The following is a 21,984-nucleotide window of genomic DNA, read 5'->3' on the forward strand; positions in this document are numbered from 1 at the left end:
AAAAGAAGTAAAAATAGAATACATGGTGCAAGAAGTTAGGAAGTAACAGAGTAGGAGATTTAATGGCATTGCTAGTGAGAATAAAGATCCATGACACAGTAATAGTACCTACAATGTTTGCAGATATTGAGACATGGGGTGTAATAAAAGAAAAAAAAAGAAATGAAAGAACTCGTTAGTATACAATACAATATTATAAAAGGAATGTTTGAACACGTTGCTACCACACCATACTGGGGGCTAATAGCTGAAACAGGAATATGGCCAGTTGAAAATCGAATAGGGTATAGAAGATGATGCTATTTCATAACATATGACAAACGGCTAGTTAAGCAGGGAGTGGAAGATCAAATAAGAGAACCATACGGGGAATGTTTGGGGGAAAATATAATTGAAAAATGCAATAAATATGCTATTAAAATAGAAGTAAGAAGGTATAAAAAGCAACAGCTCAAAAAAATGTAAAGTGACAAATGAAATTAAAAGAAAAATAGAAGAAAAGAAAGCAGAGATGATCAAACTGAGGTTTGTGAATAGTAATGGTAGAAGAGATGACTTAAGAAAAATTGACACTAATGAGGCCATAATAGTTATAAATAAACAAAGTTAAATATGCTAACAATAAAAGAAAATTATAGAAATAGGAATGATAATGATAGGCTTTGTGTGTTGTGTAGATAGGCAGAGGATGCTACTGAGCATATTTTTAACTGTAATGAGTTAAGGAAATTTAGAAAAAATAACATAGATATAGGGAATTTAGTAACCTCAACTAAAGAGGTTGACCAGTATATTGGAAAGGTCCTAGAATTAGAAGTAAGAAAATGCAAACTGTGCCGTCTACTCATCATCTAGTAGTGTGCCCACAATCACAGTGTTGTGGAGAGAGCAACGAGGAACCTGGAACTTGAACCCTTGAGGCTGGAGACTATCAAATCGACTTATGGTAACCAAAACTCTGCCCAACATTTGCAACCGAAGTTCAGTGTTTTATCGGTTACAGTGCTATTAGGAGTTTTTATAGGAGTTTGTAGAGGCGATAAATTCAAGTAAGTTCTGGCCATGACTTTCAGTCCTAAATGCTTCCCCATCGGTAGTAACTTCACTCTCTCCCATCAACAAGACTTGTATTACTTGAGATTATAAGTATGCTCGTCTTATGCAGACCTAAACTATCGTCTAAATCATGGTATGCTATATAGGCTTAGCATATTCCTAACTAATTTTAGAACACGTAACCTAAATTGCTGTGGCCTAACATACCTTGGCCACCAACTCCCTTGGGTAAATTTGTCTCCCTTAAACTTTGCGTAATAATGATATGTTCCATTATTTATGGAATAATAACTAAAAGCATTTTTCTCTTTACAGAACAAGAAGCATTTCTGGGAAGAGTTGCATCCATGACAGTCGGTAAGCACAAGACTGCTTAAATTATAATGCCGAAACAGTCATATTAAAGTGTATATATATACCCAAGCTCTTAACTAATCATTAAAGGACACATTATTGTAGGTACATTTTGCAAGGGACCATCTTATGTCAACAGATATCTTTCTGGTTGAGCAAATTAGTTCATGAGCAAGGGTTTGTCCGCCAATCTACAAACCTACCACATTCTTTAATCATAAACAGTATCTATCTAAATATTTGGGGTTTATGTATGATAGCGGCCACCTGTATGTATTATTATAGCTAACTTAGAAAAGGCAGTGTAAGGAGGGTCACGGGTGTCGCTAGGCCCCTCCTGTTAGGTAAATGGGTAGGGACACTGCTTGTAGGTTAGGTTAGGGTGGAAAGTTGTTTTTTTTTTTACAATAATACTATGTTCCCCACATGATTTTAAACAGCGTATATCAATTAATCATTACTGGTTCATTAGGTTTCAGGATTAAATCTGAGGCTGTCGGTCAAAATAAAAGTTTCGCCCACCTCTCTGAAAATTTTCCAAGTCCTGTTTTGATCTGCTCCATGGCACGGGTAGCTCCTGATTAGTTTCCAAACTTTCCCGATGGATAGAGCCCGTGTCGTCCCATGCCAAGAATCGTTCATTTTTACAATTTAATGCTGTCCCATCAATATACTTTCTTATCCCACCATCAAATTTGTAGTTGTTTGGACATGTTCTTTACAGTGGCATTCGATACTGCTGTAAAAATTATCATGAATTGTTAGGTAAGGGAAAGGTCGTTATAATTCGTAGTTCGCTGAAGCCATGGCCAATTTACTCGATCTTAAATTTCCCCCAAGCATTGCTTCCTACCTGACTATAATAACACCCGTTGGGTGGCACCCCGTTCGCCTATCAGCTGGTGGCGCAAGTTTGAACATTTATCGATGCTTGGATGGACTTATGTTTTTGCTAATTACAACAATCTACATTCTTAACCCTCTGTCAAGATTGTAGATTGTTGGGATACGTCTGAAATTATGCCGAGCACTAATTTGATATGTATACAGCCAAAGGTTAGGTTAGACAACATCTAGTTAAGATGTTTCGGTAGATTAAGCCAGTATCAAACAATCAACCCAAACTAAACTTTCATTTCTGTGCGCTTCTAGACCTACTTTTGTTGGCTGCGTGATTTAAACAATTTTTTAATAAAACCCCCCTCGAGACTCATGATTGACCTGAACCATGAGGTCGGCCTCTCCAAGGCCAACCGCTATAATGGACAAACGTGTTCCCTATAGTTTTTCTTTGATCGTTATGGTCAAGTTTATTACACTACTCATATAGATCAGTTTGATGCATTGAGGACATTGTTTTTAGACCTACGGAATTTTAGCGACTATGAATATTAAGGTAATCCTGAGTAACTTTTTTATTATTACAGTATGGTTAAGATATAATTTAGAGTGATGCTCATTTTATAGAAATTTACCGTTTTTAATTATTAAAATGTGGTTAAGTTATAATTTAATTTAGAGTGCTGCCCATCGATTTTTTTTTGTGTAGGAGATAGACCTAGGAAGGGGGTCCAGGGGCTTGCCCCCAGGCTAAGGGTTGTGACCTGAGAACTAGTAGGTTAGTTAGGTAAGTTTGTGGTGTTTGTATGATAGCGACAGTGCTTGGTGGGTTGCAGGGGGCTGTTAGCCCCCTGTTACGTCATTAGGAAGGTGAGGACACGGCTTGTAGGACAAGTTGGGGGGGAAAGTTTGGGTTAGTTGTTGTCCATTTGTCCCACACGTCTCCAACATTCATGCGCCGAATGGTATGTCGTATGTAGATTGTTGGGACAAGCATTTACAAATTTAATGAATTCATTATTGGTTCTAACGTAGATACAAACCCTCCGCTATTTATAGGATAAACTTTCGTCGTAGCTGAAAGATGAGCCATGATAATTTTAGTGAGGGATAACTACCCCATCCGCTAGTTAGCGGGAGGGGGGTGGGGTAGACTGGCTACCCCGCTCACTCACACCTCTCGGCTGAGTAACCACTTTACCTAATGGCTTGGTAGAGGACGGATATGCTTCCTTTCTCTCCAGCAAAGACTTGCCTTGATTTTTTTTTCTGTTCGTTTATCTCTTGAGTGTGTTTTCATTTATCTTACATATATAGGAGTATATATATGTATAGATGAAAATATAGGTTTATGTAGTTAGATTCTTGTAACTTTAAGTATTGTTGACAACGTATCCAGCTGCCTCCGTTGTAAGGGAGTTGTCATTACCGCCCTACCCTGCGTTGATAGTCGGCAGGTTCTCAACACTGATATGTGTTTATTTCATTACTGAATTAAAGTGTATAACAGTTCAGCTCCCTTTCGAGGAATTATTTTACAAGGAAGGTGACTTATTCCCCGAATAGTGTATGTTGTGCAGCGGAGCATGAATTGTAATTGATTACAATTTTGTTTGTTCCGTAACTGGAATACAAACCACACTATTTAATAGGGGTATTACTTTCGGCGTAGCTGAAATGACAACCCATTAAAATTTAACGAGGGTTTACTACCCACACCGCTAGTTAGTGGGGGGTAGGGGAGGGTAGCTTGTTACCCTCCCCCCCACCACACACACACACACCTGTGCTTGAGCTCACTTTACTTTTTGGCTCGGAGCGAGAACGGTTGTATCCTCTCTCTCTCCTCGCCTATTTTGAACTGCCATTAATTTTTGTCTTTTAACTTACTTTTTCTTATACTTGTAAATATATATATAAACATTCTTAATGTTTATGTATATATATGTGTATAGAAATGTAGTAAGTTTCCTTTTCAGTGATTGTGCTGTGTGTGTGATATACGACAACGACACTTGCGTAGTAGCAAGGCCAGCACAGTTCTACTTCCTGGGGAACGACCTTTCCCTCTCTGGTCCATCAGTCTTCCCGTTGGCATATATCCATTATCTCGGCCGCCGCAGGGGAATCGTCATCACCTGGACCATCTTCATTTAACTATTGTCTTCCACCTTTTCCTCTTTTCCTACGGGAAACTTGGATTCTGAGCGACTTCGGTCTCTCTCTTCTCGAGGTCGTTCACCTTTACTACAGCAACGTACTATTGCGGGGTCTCCTTTCCCGTGTGCAGGTTAGGTTGCTCTTCCGATTGTTTGTCTCAAATTTTTTTAGTGAAATCTAATAGTATTTTAACTTTTCAGCTTTCTCTGTGGGGAACACTTTCCTTCGGGGGGTCAGTGGTTCTCACTATTAGTGAATATTCCTAGATGATTTGAATAATTATAATTCTGTTTTTTTACAGTTACTCCGCTCCCCCCTTCTCCCGTAGATGTCATCTGGGGAAGAAAGGGCGCATACTTGATTCTTATTTTATTTTATTCCCTCGGGGTTCCTCTTCGGAGTTCCTACCTAGGGAATTTCTGTTAAATAATTATTTAATTTTATTTTCCCAGTTAACTATGCAGTTTTTCTTCATTCGACTAAAGAGTGCCAAAGAAGCAGAGCTGTTCTGTTCATAACTGGGGAATCTGCTGTCACTGCCATCCCTCAGAGGTTGTCGTCATGGGCGTCATCCTTTCTCTTCGAAGTACTCCCGTGACAACATGGCCAGCACTTCAGATCATCTTAGAACACTAAAGGAGGTTCGCCTCCAGTGGTTGGACAACTTCCCTTCCGAGGGAGGTTTCCTCCCCAGGTGTGAGGTTGTTTTTTCCCTTTGAGAGGGAGAACTTCCCATACCTTAATAAATTCATCGCCTCCGACTACTGTTGCTGCCCTTCGGCGAAACTTCTCTCCCCCCTTGCTGAGGTTCTCTTCCTTCAGGGGTGGAGCACAGTCTTGGCAAGTCTCTTCTATGAAGTGTTCACCTCTCTCATTCGCGAGAGAGGCCATTCATAGAGACTCCTCTTCGGAGGATCGCTACTGCTAAGGTCAGCTTGCTGATCCACCGGCCCTAGAGGGCGTCATCACGAGTGTCTTCAAGTCTCTTCTACGAAGTGTCACCTCTCTCTTTTGCAAGAGAGGCCACTCATAGAGACTCCTATTCGGAGGATTGCTACTGATAAGGTCAGCTTGCTGATCAAACTGCCCTAAGGGGCGTCATCACGAGTGTCTTCAAAGTCTCTTCTTCGAAGTAGTCACCTCTCTCGTTTGCGGGAGAGGCCTCTCATAGAGACACCTCTTTCAAGGATCAAGTAGACCTTCCAGTGACCCACCGATCTACCAGCGCAACCTTGTGCTGCAACGTAGTCCTTTGGACTTCGGTCCTGGACTCTAACACGGACCTTTCATTGTCCCATCAGTTGATGCTCACCCTTCTAAAGGGCACATCCCAGTTTCTGATCGTCCTGCCAGCTGACCTACTGATCTACCAGTACTACCTAGCACTACAACGAAGGACTTCGGTCCTGGACTCAAAAGCAGACCTGCTTACGGTCCCCATCGGTGGATGCTCGCCCTTTTTTGAAGGGCACATCCCAGTTCCTGATCGTCCTGCCATTGGTCAACCTACCAGCTGACCCTCCAGCCTACTAGCACTACCTTCGCGCGCGCGTTCGCCGATATTCTCACGCGCGCGAGCGCCGACGATCTTCCGCGCGCGGGACACCATCGGTACCCGCGCGTGGAAGATCGTCGGCTCTTATATACGCATGCAAGCGCCGACGATCTTTCGCGTGCGGGTACTGATGATCTGCCGCGCGCGCTCGCCAACATTCTTATGCGCGCGAGCGCCGACGATCTTCCGCGCGGGGGTACCGATGGTCTCCCGCGCACGTGCCAATAGTCTTGCACACGTGCATGCCAGGATTTTTCTGCACGCGTGTGCCGATAGTCTTGTGCGAGCCCCAATAGTTTTGCGCGTGCCGATGGTCTTCCGCACACGCGCCAACAGTGTTGTATGCACCAACAATCTTCCGCGTGCGGGTACCAATGGTCTCCACCATGCGCATCGATGATTTTCCACGCGCGCAAGCGCCAATGCTCTTGCACGTGCTTCATAGTCTTGCACGCGCACGCGGCAACAGTTCCGCGCGCATCGCCGACTTTCTCCCCAGCGCAAGCGCCTAGGGTCTCCCGCACGCGCACCAACAATATTGCGCATGTGCGTGCCGACTTTCTTCTGCACACGGGCACCGATGGTATCCTGCACGTGTGCCAACAGTCTACCGCGCAAGCGCACTGACGGCCTTACGTGCGGGCGCACTCCGACGGCCTTCGCGTATGCGCGCTCCCATAATATTGAGTGCACGCACACAGCCTTCCGTGCGCCCCGACGGTCTTCTACGTACGAATGCTGATGGTCTTCCGCACACACTCGCAAACAATCTCCACGTAGTACTCTCACGCAGTACTCTCACGCACGCGCCAATGCTCCTACTCTTGTGCAACCAGTCACACGCTCTTGTGCATTCTAGGGAGAATGCACAAAACTACACAGTGCCTTATAGCACCAGCGATCTTCCTCACTTTCGTGCGCCCTCCTGCGCAGTTACGGTCCCCGGATTCATGCGCCAGCTCTTGCCAAAGAGTCAAGGCTCGCAGATCCAATGCACCAGCTCTTGTCTAAGAACCAGCGCTTGCCTGCTCTCCAGGCAGATATTAAGCACCAGCATCATCCTGTGTGCCATCACTCCACACTCACCTACACACTTGATCAATATTCAGCAAAAGGAGTAAAACTTTTTGGACAGGTCACCATTGCCCCATTCCTCCCCGCAAGCACATAAACATTGCCACCGGGAAATGATGAATAAGATTCCACAGAAGGATTCAAGATCCCAAAGATTCCATCTTGCAAGGGAATCGAATTGGGGAATCCTTGGTCCCTCTCTCTTCTGAAGTTACTTTTTTCCTTGACAGACCAGCGGCAGCAAACAGGAAAGCATCAACAGACTGATCTTTAGATCACTGTTTACTGATGACTAGTTCACAGTTTACTGATCGCTAGGTTGCCGATCACCAGATCACCAATTGCTAGCTCAATGCTGATTTGTGACCTCTAATCCCTCCAATGACTATCGATATCCAATTGCTAGCATTTCCAATCATCGGTTGCTAGTCAATAACCAGTCATCAGCTTGCTGATCACTAGATCACCGATGGGCAGCTCATCTTTCTTCGATCATTGAACTCAGCTCGCTGATCTGTGATCAGCCCATCTTCAGCTTGCTCATCTCTGACCAAACAGGGGGGACCATAATCAGCTGGCTGATCTCAAACTCACCATCGGCGCACAGACCACCGATTCATTGGTCATCGGTTATTTGCCAGCAGTTCGTGACTCGAACTTGCTAGTCAACCCCTTCCTGTAGTTCCTAAATCAGAAGTTATACAACATACTTATCGCTACTGGCCCTTTGCCATCACTCTAAAGTGATCGGTAAACGTTAGTCAACCTTCATCAACGGCTTGGCAACAGGGAACTACTTGCGAGCACTCTCCAACTGCAGAGTATCCACGATACCCAACGGTTAACCATTGATTAACATTCGCCAGATTAATTCTATTCTAAGGAATAGCATCAATCCCATCAGGACACGTGGTAAGGCTAAGCATGGCCTACCTTCTAAAGAAATTCACTCTCAGAGAAGAATCCTTACACTGGGTATCACTCCTGTTCCTTTACGACACGAGTCAAGACTCCAGCGTCAATAATCTTCCATGCAAAAGGATCACCAAGGAGCTGTCCCTTTGGGTCGATGTCCACACCATGTTGGAGCTCGACTGAGGGTTAAGACCTCAGGTCTTCATTTGCACATTGGACCTAAAGGACACTTACTCCCAGGTCCAAACCATCCATCTAGGAAGGTTGGAAGATTCAGTCTAGGCAAACAAGAATCACCAGTTCAAGGCACTGTGCTTCAGTCTTTTCATTACACCCATCCTAGTCTCACAGGATCGGCTTCCGTCTCCGCTCTCTCGGGACGACTGACTGACCTTAGCAGACTCAGTGGCAACCTTGCATTAACACTGGAACTTCTGAAGTCTTTTTACCAAGATCCAGTTATCAGGGTAAACCTACGGAATCTTCCCTACTTCCCTCCCAGGAGACTGGTGTATCTGGGAATGATTCTAAACACCAATCTACACAGAAATCTTCTCAAAACGAGAACGACTTCCATTCCAAGAGACTGGAGTCGGGAAAAAGAAGAAAGGAGGGACCAGAGTGCTGCACCACATGACCTCAGCCCTTTGGACAGAGCCCGAAGGTACCTTCACTTAGATATCTTAAGAGATGAAGGCCAACTTTCCGGTCCTTCAACAGCCTCATCGGTTCCTAACAGACCAATCAGTAACGTGATGGACGACACACCGCACACCACATAGAGACTCACATCAACAAGCAAGTAGGAACTGGCTTGTAAAATCTTCCCATCTAATAGTATAAACACTAAGATGGGCCAAAGTCCGTTCGGTACCACTTTCAGCCCGCTTCATTTCAGACTGGAAGAACAGGCTCGCCGACAATCTGTGCACAGCATCTCAGATAGGTATACCGAATGGACTTTGGATCGCCATGTAGCCAACAAAGTTCCGACTTTACGAGGTCCTCCAACTAGGGGGTCTGTTCACAATGCTCCTGAACCTCAGGCTACCGTTGCTCACCAGCCCTTGACCCCAAGGCTCTCTGGCAATAACGGTGGGTACAACAATCGTTTTCGTCTCGTCCCTGTTTTATCTGGAGAATGGCACTCAACAAGGCTAGAACATCGGTCAACCTCTCAAGGACTCTCCTAGCTCCGCTATGGCATTATGCAGAAAGGTCTCCAAACCTTTTGCAACTCCTTATAGAGCCTCCAAGAGAACCCTCTGCGCATATGAGACAACCCACTTCGACACCTACCACAAGCTATAGCTTTGCTTTGAGTGAACGCTTGAAGACTACCCAATACCTCTTTGCGAAAAGGTTGTCTAGATACCCGAGAAGTTCCTCAGTATCAGTCTACCAGGCAGTATCACGTCTTGTGTGGTTGGCGTCATGGGAAAGTGTCTCTTCTCTCGATACCTCGATTCCAGCAGTAGGGGAATCCTCGAGTATATGCAAGAGGAAAGGATCCCCTATTCAGTTTCGACAGGTAAAGATGAGCACTCAACCTTGATCCTTCACCTTCATACTGAAAGAAAGGGACACCCTTTCATCGATAGACTTTTCCTAACTTATTCGGACTTACTACTTGCCTTTCCCCCAGTCGGAATTGAGACCTTCCTCTCAGAACATGGTTCAATCTCCGATCCCTAAAGGGACCTCCTTGTGTTCCACTTCACCAGGCAACAGATTTCCGCCTGATTTGAGAACACAATGTTCCTACAAACTCGGACAGCAACCATACAAGTTAAGGAACTTCATGGTCTCTCTTTCGACATTGCCCATTATTGAGAAGGGCGAAAGACAATGTTCAGTTTCGTCCCTGAGTATGTCACCAGATACAGTCTCCAGAGGTGACGGATCCCACACAAGTCTCAACTAGGTAACGTACGATCCAGATCATCCGTTACTGTACCCAGGGTAAGGTATGAGACTTTACCTAAAGAAAACGGCAACAGCCTGCCCGGGTAACTCCTCTTGTCAGCACCAAGAGAGACTAGAGGAGGATCACCGAAACATCATCTCGACATGACGACTCACAGTGTCAGGGTCATAACTCTGCCCCTGGACCTTCTTAGCAGATTACTCTGTGACGCAGGTTTTACATGAAAGAATGGGAATGCTCCAGGGGACTTTCACAACCTTTCTCCTGCAAGACGTGACCCATGGGAACTCGATACGATCTCTATCGGTCCAGTGGTGGCTGCACAACAGCTGGTTGTGTACCTCAAGCTCCTTATTGGACAAGTAGCAGAAGGTTGAGGGCACTGTTACATGGTTTTAGTCTGCGTGAATGAAAAGATTTAACTGGCTCTTATTCTTTTCTTCATCCTACCCTCTCGGGAAAGCACCATCCTGGGTTCTCTGCATAGCTGACCTCAAACCACTGCAGGTAAACCATTTTTCAATATTAAACTTACCCGATAATCATGTAGCTGTCAACTCCGTTGCCCGACAGAATTCTATGGAGGGATACGCCAGCTATCACAATACTAGAAGGGGGTGTATTTACCAGCGCCACCTGTGGCCAGGTACTCAAGTACTTCTTGTTGACACCTCCTCAATTATTCCTCTGTCGTGCTTCCGGCAAGACGTTCTGGGATACGCTTATGTTCTTGGAGTATTTTCACGACTTTGGTGAAGTATTTCTCTTTGATTTCGGCTGTCGCTTTACTGGAAAACTTCTATATTAGCTTAGTTAGCTTTTGGAATTAATTTGATTAATTTTGGTGACGAGAGAGTATGAACTCTCGTTCACCTTTCAATGGCCGACCCTTCCCTTAGACGGAAGTGTTGGTGTCTAAGAGAGTATAGACTCTCTTTCTTAATTTTGCTTAACAAAGTTATAGATTTATTTTATATCTCTCTGCCTCTTATAGGCCTCTTCGATTAACTTCCTTTTATTATAAACTCATTAAAATTAATTTTTATATTTGTTTATATTCGACCTTCCTAATAGTAGGCGGTCTTTTACCGAAGTTAATAAACTTTGAGCCCGTCATTTCGGTTTTACCTGTTAACATATTATGCTATTTCCGCCACAGAGTTTGAAAGATTTTCTTTGACAGTCTCGTACTGTTTTCAAAGCTGAACTAACGTTTTGTTTTGTCTCTGCAGTTGTTGACGTTCAGAACGTTCAACTTGCACTCTATCGTTACGATAGAGAAAGAATGTTCACGGTTTCACGTTGCAGTAAGAGTAACCGTGTCTAGCGTTTTGTTCATTCTTTCTTAACTTAATGGTTTTGATCCTAATAAAGGAACTTTTCAGTTTTTTCCTTTAACAATAATATGTTTTTTACGATATATATGATTGGGCTCTTCTCTCAGGTTCTAAGTCAAGAGAGAGAGAGAGAGAGAGAGATAGAGACGGAGGGAGAAAGAGGATAAACGTTTCATTCAAGCCTGCCAGGCGTACGAGTAACGTCATTATCGATTTTTGCTCTTCTCCCTAGTCTCTTTAGGGGAAGAAACTAAACGTTTCTAGAGTGATCTAGTGTTTAGTCTCTTTCCAACCACTGATTTATCTTTCATTAGATTTTTCTGTTACATTGTAATTCTGTTTTCGCAATTACTAACTTTGAGAAAGGATAGAATTGCGTATTTCAGGTACAAACCACTTAAGTTTCGAGTTCAGTGAAATGAGTGCAAACAGAAATCAAAGTGATAAGTGATTAGTGCGTGAGGGTACTTTTGTGCGCGCCAGTCGTCCTCCCAGTCCGGGACCTCTTGCAAGCTCCCAAGCCCAGGGGAGAAGCAATGTCGAAGGGCATAAGGGTTCAGCAGGCCTTGATCGGCGCACAGAAGTATTCTCGGTGGTTGTGGGCGTGTCTTACCGAGACCGTCACTCCCACCCGCAGACGATTGAGCCCTTATTTTGCTCGTCTGCAGAAGAGATTAGGGGAGAAAATAAAGGCAGAGTAACGCTGGTCTCAGGTCTCAAGACTTCTTAAACGTTAAGTCCAGACCTATGCCAGACGTACGAAGTTAAAGTTCACAACCCGAATGCAGTCGTTGGGTTAGCTCTGACTCTCCTAAGTCATCAGTTGATTACACTCCGACTTAGAGGAGTAAGGTTCTGCCACAACAGATCTCTGCTGTTAAGGCTTTACCTCAGCAGAACTTAGTGTCTGCCGACCCCAAGTTAACTCTACTGCAGTCCATACAGTCACAACTTTCGGTCTTGATGCATGAGTGTCGGGCTGAGAGTGTTACACCGCCTGCACTCCCTCCACCTGTTCTCGCTGCACCTGTGCTCGCCCAGCCTGCACCTGCTCCGCCTGGTCGCAGCACCATCTGCCAGGCGTACGATGTTGTGAACTCTACTACAGTCCATGCAAGCACAGTTTTCGGACTTGATGAGTGAGTGTCGGGCTGAGAGTGTTGCTCCACCGCCTCCGCCTACACTCCCTCCTCCTACACTCGCTCCGCCTGATCACAGTACCATCTGCCAGGCGTATGATGTTGTGGACTCTACTTCAGTCCATGCAAGCACAGCTTTCGGACTTGATGCGTGAGTGTCGTGCTGAGAGTGTTGCACCTCCTGCACCTGTGGTGCACCAACCTCCTGCACCCGTTCAGCCTGTGCTGCACCCGCCTGCACCGGTGGTGCACCAACCTCCTGCACCCGTTCAGCCTGTGCTGCACCCGCCTGCACCGGTGGTGCACCAACCTCCTGCACCCGTTCAGCCTATGCTGCACCCGCCTGCACCGGTGGTGCACCAACCTCCTGCACCCGTTCAGCCTGTGCTGCACCCGCCTGCACTCGCTGCACCCAGTCGCAGCTCCATCTGCCAGGCGTACGATGTTGAACCACTTTCGGAGTTTGCTGTTCACAGTGTTGTTCAGCCTCAGCCTTCTTTAAGGCAACCCTTGCTTTGGGATCAGGAGAGTTACACTCTTCCTCCTCCTCCCCTTGCTGCTCCTCCAGTGGTGCAACTCTCGGTTGGGGTACAACAACCTCTCCCCTCCGTGAGTCTGTCTGCTCAACCAGCGCTGCACCGAGTTCAACCCTCATCTAGGCAAGCTCATCTACACCATGCACTTGCGCCTCAGGAGCCTCAGCTTGCTAGAACTTTACCTTGTTCTGCGCAGCCTCAACCTTCTCATGTTCCACTCATCTCTCAGGAACAGGAACGGACTACTCCGCCTCCGTCCTCCGCTCAGCTGGTACAATCCTTGGGTGCAACTCTTGCTAGGAGTCAACCTCCTTCACCCTTGCACCTGCCTTCTGCTCCGTCTGTTGTTCAGCCTATGCAGTCTGAACCTCAGGTTTTCCCTCAAGTTGAGGAAACCTCTGTTGTTGTTCCAGCTCGTTCTGACTCTGCTGTTCAGCATACCATGGTTTAAACCCCATGCAAGCATGCATTAAGCACTCTAGCACTGGTCATGGAATTTCTGAGAAATGTTAAACGCCATGCACACGCTCTGCTTTCCTTTCAGCAGGCTCTGCTTACAGCAGGCTCTACTTCCTACATGCTCAGCATTCAGCATGCTCTGCATTCAGCATGCTCTGCATACAACATGCTCTGCATACAGCATGCTCTGCATTCAGCATGCTCTGTATACAGCATACTCTGCATACATCATGCTCTGCATACCTTACCGCATGCTTCTCAACACATCTTGGGTTGTTGCCAACTCACTAGACTGTCAAGCAGTTTCATAACGTTGCCTTCTAGTCTGCTGCTTTGCACCAGTGAACCCTCACTCAGAGAACTTAGCTTTTCTAGGATAAGGTCCCTGTAGATGAGAAAGTTCTTTTCTCCCTCCTTCTGATATTCCCTTGAGGACTCTGTCATTTGGAGGGAGCCTTTAGCTGCATAACCTCTTATGGACTTTTATTTAAGCATAACATGCTTACAGGGAAGGTAATGGTTACACTTCAGCCGCTAATCCCGTCTGTTACCACACCTGCTCCCATAGACCTTGAGCTGTGTTGCATGACATGCAGTCCAAGCTTAGTCCTTGTTAGAGGATTTTTTGTTTACGGAGTCAATGTGTCACGGGGAAGACGTTCAACAACCAACAGAAGGGACTTGTTGTGACGCAGTGGGCAACCTCAGCAACCCGTTAAGGAGTTGTCTGTACGACCCAGACAGTCTAGACAGAATCGGGTTGTCACTGTACTTCCTCGCTTGCCCATGATTGACAGTTTACAGACTGTGCAGCAGTATCATGATCTTGTGTCCGGCTCCGTCAGACGACTGGCTTTTAAGAGCTCCCTCAAGTCGTCGCTGTCTGGAGATTTTCAAATGGACTATGGATCTGACCAAGGAACTGGGCCTCCTGGTCAATTTTGAGGAGTCTCAGCTCGTTCCATCCCAGACCATTGTCTCCTTGGGTATGGATCTTCAGAGTCGAGCTTTTCGGACTTGTCCGTCGGCCCCAAGGATCTTCCAAGCCCTAGAATGCATCCAGAGCATGCTGAGAAGGAACCGATGCTTAGTCAGGCAGTGGATGAGTCTAACAGGGACACTTTCATCGCTGGCCCTGTTCATCGAGTTAGGGAGACTCCACCTCCGCCCCCTTCAGTATCATCTAGCTGCTCACTGGATAAAGGACATGACGCTAGAGACGGGCTCAGTTCCTGTTTCCGAAGAGATGAGGTCTACTCTAACGTGGTGGAAGAACAGCATTCTTCTCAAGGAAGGTCTACCATTGGCTGTTCAGTCCTCCGACCACCGTCTCTTCTCGGACGCATCGGACACGGGCTGGGGTGCGACACTGGACGGACAGGAATGCTCGGGAACATGGAATCAGGAGCAAAGGACACTTCACATCTATTGCAAGGAGTTGTTGGCAGTTCATTTGGCCTTGATAAACTTCAAGTCCCTCCAGCTTAACAAGGTGGTGGAGGTGAACTCCGACTACACCACAGCCTTGGCTTACATCTCCAAGCAGGGAGGGACTCATTCGAGGAAGTTGTTCGAGATCGCAAGGGACCTCCTCATTTGGTCAAAAGATCGAAAGCTCACGCTGGTAACGAGGCTCATTCAGGGCGATATGAATGTCATGGCAGATCGCCTCAGCCGGAAGGGTCAGGTCTTCCCCACAGAGTGGACCCTTCACAAGAATGTTTGCAGCAGACTTTGGGCCCTGTGGGATCAGCCAACCATAGATCTATTCGCTACCTCGATGACCAAGAGGCTCCTCTTGTATTGTTCTCCGATTCCAGACCCAGCAGCAGTTCGCGTGGATGCCTTTCTGCTGGATTGGTCCCATCTCAACCTGTATGCATTCCCGCCGTTCAAGATTGTCAACAGGGTACTTCAGAAGTTCGCCTCTCACAAAGGGACACGGCTGACGTTGGTTGCTCCCCTCTGGCCCGCGAGAGAATGTTTCACTGAGGTACTGCAATGGCTGGTCGACGTTCCCAGGACTCTTCCTCCTAGAGTGGACCTTCTGCGTCAACCTCACGTAAAGAAGGTACTCCCAACCTCCACGCTCTTCGTCTGACTGCCTTCAGACTATCGAAAGACTCTCAAGAGCTAGAGGCTTTTCGAAGGAGGCAGCCAGAGCGATTGCCAGAGCAAGGACGACATCCACTCTCAGAGTCTATCAGTCTTTATGGGAAGTCTTCCGAAGCTGGTGCAAGGCCAATGCAGTTTTCCTCAACCAGTACCAATGTAACCCAGATTGCTGACTTCCTGTTACATCTAAGGAACGTAAGCTCCCTATCAGCTCCTACGATCAAGGGTTACAGAAGTTTGTTGGCAGCGGTTTTCCGCCACAGAGGCTTGGATCTTTCCTCCAACAAAGATCTACAGGACCTCCTTAGGTCTTTTGAGACCTCAAAGGAACGTCGGTTGTCCACTCCAGGCTGGAATCTAGACGTGGTCCTAAGGTTCCTAATGTCATCAGGATTTGAACCGCTCCAATCAGCCTCTTTTAAGGACCTCACATTAAAAAACTCTTTTCCTCGTGTGCTTAGCAACAGGTAAAAGAGTAAAGTGAGATCCACGCCTTCAGCAGGAACATAGGTTTCACATCTGAAACGGCTACATGTTCCTTACAGCTCGGTTTTTTGGCTAAAAACGAGCTTCCTTCCCGTCCTTGGCCTAAGTCGTTCGAGATCCCAAGCCTGTCCAACATGGTGGGGAACGAACTGGAGAGAGTACTTTGCCCAGTTAGAGCTCTTAAGTACTATCTAAAGGTCAAAACCATTACGAGGACAATCAGAAGCCTTATGGTGTGCTATCAAGAAACCTTCTCTACCAATGTCTAAGAACTCAGTTTCTTACTACATCAGGCTTCTGATTAGAGAAGCAAATTCTCATCTGAAGGAAGAAGACCTTGCTTTGCTGAAGGTAAGGACACATGAAGTGAGAGCTGTGGCTACTTCAGTGGCCTTCAAACAGAACCGTTCTCTGCAGAGTGTTATGGATGCAACCTATTGGAGAAACAAGTCAGTGTTCGCATCATTCTATCTCAAAGATGTCCAGTCTCTTTACGAGTACTGCTACACCCTGGGTCTATTCGTAGCAACGAATGCAGTAGTAGGCGAGGGCTCAGCCACTACATTCCCATAATCCCATAACTTTTTAACCTTTCTCTTGAATACTTTTTATGGGTTGTACGGTCGGCTAAGAAGCCTTCCACATCCTTGTTGATTTGGCGGGTGGTCAATTCTTTCTTGAGAAGCGCCAAGGTTAAAGGTTGTGATGAGGTCCTTTAGTATGGGTTGCAGCCCTGTATACTTTAGCACCTTTGAGTTGATTCAGCCTCCCAAGAGGAACGCTGCGCTCAGTAAGGAAGACGATCTTATTAAAGGCAGAGTAACGGTTCAAGTCGACTTCCTTACCAGGTACTTATTATTTCATTGTTATTGTGGATAACTGATTATATGAAATATGGGATACTTAGCTATCCTTTAATCTTGTACACTGGTTTTCACCCACCCCCCTGGGTGTGAATCAGCTACATGATTATCGGGTAAGTTTAATATTGAAAAATGTTATTTTTATTAATAAAATAAATATTTGAATATACTTACCCGATAATCATGATTTAATCGACCCTCCCTTCCTCCCCATAGAGAACCAGTGGACCGAGGAATAATTGAGGAGGTGTCAACAAGAAGTACTTGAGTACCTGGCCACAGGTGGCGCTGGTAAATACACCCCCTTCTAGTATTGTGATAGCTGGCGTATCCCTCCATAGAATTCTGTCGGGCAACGGAGTTGACAGCTACATGATTATCGGGTAAGTATATTCAAAAATTTATTTTATTAATAAAAATAACATGCTTCCTTGTGTTCCTAGTATTAAGACTAATACTTTTACGTCCCCATACCCTAACAAGTTGGTATTGGGAAAGTCCTACTCTACAAGTTTCCATCTAAAGAACTTCAGAACAACTTCCTAGGACGAGTCACCCTTCTTCATACCTTAACACACAGCTTGCGTAGGCTGCAGTCCTTGCTTAGCAAGGTTCTAGCGAGGTGCAAGGACTCCTTATTTCTTGGGTGCTTACACACTCAAATAACGAGCCCCCGGACAAAGCCAAAAAGCCAGACTGGCAGGGATGTCCACCCTTCCTAATGGGTGAGTCACCCCTATTAAATAGCGTGGTTTGTATTCCAGTTACGGAACAAATGACAAATTCGTAGATAATTTGCATTTTTCCTAACTATACAAACCTTAGCTATTTAATCAAACTTGCCCGCCAACCCTATCCCCCTTGAAGTCCTACCTCCAAGCAAAGTGAGCTAAAGCACAGGTGTGTGTGAGGGGCCGGGTAGCAAGCTACCCTCCCCTACCCCCGCTAACTAGCAGTGTGGGTAGTAAACCCTGGTTATATTTTAATGGCTCGTCGTTTCAGTTACGCCGAAAGTAATACCCCTATTAAATAGCTAAGGTTTGTATAGTTAGGAAAAATACAAATTATCTACGAATTTGTCATTTTTCGCAGGTAGCAGCGACATAGAACACAAGGCCGATGGCTGCGGCGGCCCTGTTTGTTATCCTGCGCTCCATGTGGTAGCTCGTGAGCTGCCCACGTTACGAGGTAGCATTCGCTGTCAACCTTCAACTTGATGTTCCTCCCTCGAGGGGAACTTATCTCTCTCTCGTTTTTTTAATTTTTTTTTTTTTTATGCCTACCCTTTTTTCCCCCAGATCTGGGAGAAAGCATGCCTTAGGTTATGTCCTCCTGCGGGAGGACTTTTTTCGCGTTCGCGCGAGAGAGATTATTACGGCTATGCTTTTTTCCCATAGAGCTGGGAGAAAGCTAGCATTAGACGATGTCCTCCTTCGGGGGGACTTCTCTCTCGTTTGCGAGAGAGATTATTACGCCTACGCTTTTTGCCCATAGAGCTGGGAGAAAGCTTGTCTTAGGCGATGTCCTTCTTTGGGAGGACTTCTCTCGTTCGTGAGAAAGATATTGTTATGCCTACACTTTTTCCCATAGAGCTGGGAGAAAGCTTGTCTTAGGCGATGTCCTCCTTCGGGAGGACTTCTCCCTCTTTCGCGAGATATATTATACGCCTACGCTTTATTCCCATAGAGCTGGGGAAAAGCTTGTCTTAGACGATCTCCTTCGAGAGAACTTCCCTTTCGTTCGCGAGAAATAACTTGTAGGAGTTTGCTCATCCACCAGGGGCGGTGCCAGAGCTTTCTCAGTAGCAGGTTACTCCTTCGGGGGAGTGAGTCTTTCGTTCTTGAGAGAAGACTGCCTCTAGGCATCGGCGGTCCCCCGTTATACTTATGGTTCTCCTTCAGGGGCAGAGCGAGAGCCTTATCTTAAGCAACGTTCTCCTTCAGGAGAACAAACCTCTCCTGCGGAGGGGTCATCTTTGAACCTGCTGGTTCTCCTTGATCATTATGGGTCTTTTTACAATCACCCTTTGGGCTTGTGTGATCATGAGCCTTCGGGTTCTCGTCATGTTGATCATGCGGGTTCTTATGACAGTAGGAGTCCTTCGGGACTCTGCTCAAAACCTTCGGGTTTCAGTTATGCTGAACCTTCGGGCTCTCGTAACGTTGGTAACGTTCAGCCTTCGCGAACTTGTACCATCAATCACGCTGACCTTTTGCGGTCTCTTGACAGAGGAACCTCGGTTCCTCATAATGCTGCCCCTTCGTGGTCTCGTAACATTTGTTACGCAGAACCCTTGGGCCTCTTGTAACTTTACTCACTCTGACACTTCGGTGTTTTGTGACAGGGAAACTTCGGTTTCTCGTTACGCTAACCTTTCTGGGTCTCGTAACATTAGTTACGCTGAATCCTTTGGCTCTCGTAACTTTAGTCACTCTGATACTTGAGTGTTTTGTGACAGGGAAACTTAGATTTTTCGTTACGCTGACCCTTTGGGGTCTTGTAACATTAGTTACGCTGAACCCTTGGACTCTCGTAACTTTAGTCCCCTTGTGTATGCTGTTCAGGCTTGCTCACCTTACTTAAAAAGAAAAATAACAGAAAAAGTCCATATTAGAATACGTAAACTTGTACCTAAATCAACTTAACTCCCTTATGAGACGAGATAGAAAACTATGAATTACATCACTCCAGCAACAAAGACTCTGAGGAGATGTGATCGAAGTATGTAAGATCCTCTCAATGGATTTGAGAATGAAATTATGATTGAATATTTTGAATTTAATACTAATAACACGCTAACGAATACTCACAAACTAAATAGAGGACATATTAGAACTGTCATAAGTGCAAATGCCTTTAGTATTCAGGTTGTAAATCCTTGAAATGACCTTCCCAATAATGCCATTAGTGTTCCTTCAATAACTGATTTCTAGAGTAAATTACATTAGATTACCACTGGAATATGAGAAATAGGGTAATCACAACTAGTGGTAAAATGTTGTGATGGTATGATTAAGGAAAGATTTATAATTTTTAATATTCTTTGTGTATAGTGGCGAACTGGTTACAACCACAAATCTGAAGCTGCAAAGTCCCACTCTCAGAACTATAAGTTAAAGTCGGTGGAAGATCTGTGAATAAGTGTGGGAAACGTATTCCAGGAAAACTTCCCGACAACAGACAAGGAAGATATACCCTGGGAGACATAAACACAACCACTCAGCACACCATCAGATAATATGGGTGTTGCAGTTCGTAAACCTTGACACTATTGTCCTATCCAGAGGGTTACTTCTACATGAACACTTTGAATATCTACTTTGGATTTGTTAGTACCAAAAGCCACCTCACACTCAGGTGCTATTCTGCCTCCATCCTAGAAACCCCTGTGAGATTTTGGACTGGCAATTAATCTACGGAAAACATCGCTATAAGTGGTAAAGGGAGCAGTAGGTAACAATTCATTTACTTAATCTAAATTCTGCCTTCTGACTTTAATTTAGAATGAGGATCTTCACCTTGGAAGCACATCTTTATTGTCTAACGGAACTATCCCAAATTTAAGGTTTGTTTTTATTTCTTGGTAATTCTTGTAAATCCGTCAATTAAATGAATAAATGGATATGGCGATTTCATATCCATATTTTTCTTTTATTTTTAAATTAGTGATATCGCTTGTTTGTATTCATGACGATTATGCTTCAAGTGTTTTCATATTCATTGCAAACTCATTGGAGCGCAAGAAGAGAGGAGTTTCTTATAGAACTAATGATTCTATTAATGTAGTTGTTCCGTAACCGAAATACAAACCACGCTATTTACATAGGGTATTACTTTCGGCGTAGCTGAAATGGCGAGCCATTAGATTTTTAACGAGGGTAGGGGAGGGGTAGCTAGCTACCCCTCCCCTTACACACTGGTGAACTGACCTACTTCGCTTTTGGCTCGGGTGGTGAGCAGACGTGTCTGCTCTCACCCTTGCTTGGCAGCCATTAATGTTTTGTCTTTACTTAATTACTTACTTTTTCTTATACTTTATATATATATATATATATATATATATATATATATATATATATATATATATATATATATATATATATATATATATAAACATTCTTTATGTTTATGTATATATTTGGGTATAGAAATACAGTAAGTTTCCTTTTCAGTGTTTGTGCTGTGTGTGTGTGTAGTGTACGACGTCACCGCGTAGTTCCAGGCCACCGCGGTTGCACTTCGTGGGGCGCGATCTCTCCCTTGGTCCTTCGGTCGTTCCTTCGGCTTCCGATTTTCAGCCGCCGTGGGGAATCGTCATCGCTGGACTTTATTCATTCATCTGTTTTCTCCGCTGTTCCTCCTTCCCTGCGGCGAACTTGGACTATCAGCGAAGGGAACGTGGGAGTTTAGTTTGACTACGGTCTCTCTCTTTCTACTCGAGGTCGTTCACCCTTTTACTACTACTACGTACTATTACGGAAGCTTCTTTCCCGTTGCGGGTTGAGTTGCTGTTCTGTTTATTGTCTCAATTATTTTTAATGAAATCTAATTGTATCTGTTAACTTTTGTGAAGAACGCTTCCCTTCGGGGTTCAGTCGTTCTTACTAATTGTGAACATTCTTAGATGAATTACATAATTATAATTGTTATAATTCTGTTTTTGTTACAGTTCTCCGCCCTCTCCCCTTCCGCATGAATGTCAGTGGGGGAGGAGGGCGCATACCTGGTGTGTAATTCTTATGTTCTTTTCCCTCGGGGTTCCTCTTCGGAGTTCCCCCGGGTGAGATTTTGTTAACTAATTATTTATTTTATTTTCACAGTTAACAATCTAGTTTCTTTGTTTGCCTAATTTGCCAACGAAGCAGAGCTGTCCTGTTTGTGCCTGGAGAGTCTGCTGTTGCTGCCGCCTCTCTAGGACATCGTCATGGGCGTGTTCCCTTCTCCTAGAAGTTCTCCCGTGACAACTGTCAGCTCTTTAGTTCATCTTGGAATGCTCAGGAGGTTCACCTTCAGGGGTAGGTAACTTCCCTTCTGAGGGAGGCTCCCTTCCCAGGTATGAGTTTTTTCCCCTGGGGGGGGGGGAACTTCTCTTACCTTAATAATTTCTGGATGGTTTTTCCTGGTCCTCGGGTGGTTATGCTCTTGGTGCTGAGCGAACGCTTTTGTAA

General features: G+C 45.2%; 1 protein-coding gene across 1 annotated transcript in view; it reads left to right on the plus strand.

The window, feature by feature from the left end:
• The first annotated feature begins 934 nt into the window (after window positions 1–934).
• LOC137618620 (zinc finger protein 845-like) overlaps window positions 935–21,984 on the plus strand; it is a 220,105-nt gene continuing 199,055 nt past the window's right edge. Inside the window, exons 1-2 of the mRNA XM_068348731.1 lie at window positions 935–1,049; window positions 1,372–1,413. The gene's annotated coding sequence lies outside the window, so the exon portion shown is untranslated. The remainder of the gene's footprint in view (window positions 1,050–1,371; window positions 1,414–21,984) is intronic.

Source organism: Palaemon carinicauda, chromosome 25 (assembly GCF_036898095.1).
Source record: "Palaemon carinicauda isolate YSFRI2023 chromosome 25, ASM3689809v2, whole genome shotgun sequence".
Classification (NCBI taxonomy): Eukaryota; Metazoa; Arthropoda; class Malacostraca; order Decapoda; family Palaemonidae; genus Palaemon; species Palaemon carinicauda.